At 37.6% G+C, this 1,933-nt stretch overlaps 1 long non-coding RNA gene across 1 annotated transcript; it reads right to left on the reverse strand.

Moving 5' to 3' along the window:
- Positions 1–631: 631 nt before the first annotated feature.
- Positions 632–1,223, reverse strand: LOC132710288 (uncharacterized). Its single transcript, XR_009620998.2, has 2 exons — positions 1,061–1,223; positions 632–852 (listed from the first exon to the last, which is right to left on the reverse strand). It is a non-coding gene; the product is annotated as an uncharacterized LOC132710288 (long non-coding RNA).
- Between the last annotated feature and the right edge of the window lie 710 nt (positions 1,224–1,933).

The raw sequence follows: 1,933 nt of genomic DNA on the forward strand, positions 1-1,933 counted from the left end.
CATCATGAGTCAAAGTTATAGTACAGAATAGAATTAAGTACTCTTATATTTCAGTGAATAAGCTTTCCTGAAACAAGGACATTTTTAGTATTTTGCAATGTAAGTTGTCTGTAAAACATCTGGCCTTCTTGCCAAGTAATCCTAAATAAAAATGGGTTGTTGTGTAGTAAATTATTTACCACTACCAGTTCAAAAGATATGTAGGAGTAAGGCCAGATTTTTGAAATTGTTGGAGACAGGAAGAGAATTTTGATCCAACAAACCAATGGACTGGATATCAGTTTTTGGAATGTCCCACAAATGCCCCACTTTTGAACCCATCATTGGAGAAAACACCACTGACAGAAGGTCTATATACATATGGCAATTGATTGAAATATCAAGATGCCACTGTGGACAGAGAGTCTGCCAATAGAGAGGCACTTCTACTCCCTTCTATCGCTCTCAAATTGCCACCAGTGGGAATTACCAATGCCACATCTCTTCAAGTGGAAGAGTTTGAATTTGCTGTTTTTATACTTCATCAAGAATGTAAGATTCATTCTCATTCTCTCTCTCTCCCTTCCTCCCTCCCTCCCTTCCCCTCTCTTTCCCAGCAGAAGTATTTAAATAATAAAGAGCCTCTTTGCTCTAGGGTTTTTTTTTTTTAATTCTCACAGAAAATGTCTTTGCTACATCTGACCACAACCCATTCTAGTTCAATATTCTGTATCCACAGAGGCTGGTCAGATGCCTCTGAGAAATTCACAGCAGGTCTGCAGCACAACAGCCAAGTATTGAGAAGCAGGCTGTCTTCTTTGAAGGCCGGGTTGTCATAAGGTAGAGTGGGGCATTTGCCTGAGATTTTGGAAACTAGAAACAAGAACAAGGGGTACAATGTTAATACTTTGTTACCTTAAAATTGTGCATCTCATCTCTGGTGTTAATATCTGATCATCTTCTGTAAATAGTAGAGATGGGTTCCATCTTTTCCTCAGGTAGCAAAGTGAAGTCCGTGATGCATAAATATCATCAGTTAGCAAACTGTTAAGGATCAATTAAATCTAGGCTAATTGTTTACCTCTGCTTGTACCTTCAATTCCATTTCTGCCTTGGAGCTTCTTAAATTTTTCCTGCCAGAAAAAAAGAAAGCTTAACATACTATTGCAGTTTGCCAAAGATGACTGATGGTACTTTAAACAACAGAATTCTTGGCCTGCTGATCTTTGGCCTTGTTTACACTGAATCTTTGCCCGGATTTCAGCCATCTGTGGCCAGCAGCCAATGCAGCTGTGCCCAAGCAAACCCCCATTAGGTCAGGCAACAGAAGCTGCAGTTGGCACCAGTGGAACTGCCCTTCTTTCTCCCTTTTGAGTCCAACCAGTTTGTGATTCATGTCAGGGAAACTCTGTGAAATATGAAATGTTAAGGTCTATAGATCAAGGGGCATTGTTTTAAAATTAAATGTGATTCAGTAGGAAGTGAGGAAACATTGTTTCTGTAGTATACTGAATTTTAAAGACCTTCAGAAATGCGGCCAGAATCACTATTTGACAGAAGTGTCAGAACTCAATAAACAGAAATGTGAAACACAGAAAAATAAGATGCTCTGAGGCAGGGGAACATATAGAGCTTAAAACACACATATTTGTGCATTTTATACCTGCTGAGCCATTTCATTTCTTGGCAAAACTTTTTTTTTGGTTACTTATCTGTTATTATTTTTAGCAGGTTTATTACAACTTTTGGTAAGCTTATCAAAAATGTAGAATGAAGATATATTTAATTAATAGTTCTATTACAGTGTGCTGATTGATTAGAGATGCCTCTCTAGCCAATAGCAATCTATAATAAGCAACATCATAAATTTAAACAAATTGTATTACTGGCTTGATTAAATGGAAAAGGTAAAAAAAACCTTCTGCAGACAAAAACACCAATTGCTCAGTTTACT

The sequence above is a fragment of the Pantherophis guttatus genome, chromosome 5 (assembly GCF_059756535.1).
Source record: "Pantherophis guttatus breed Tessera chromosome 5, ASM5975653v1, whole genome shotgun sequence".
NCBI classification, from domain to species: domain Eukaryota; kingdom Metazoa; phylum Chordata; class Lepidosauria; order Squamata; family Colubridae; genus Pantherophis; species Pantherophis guttatus.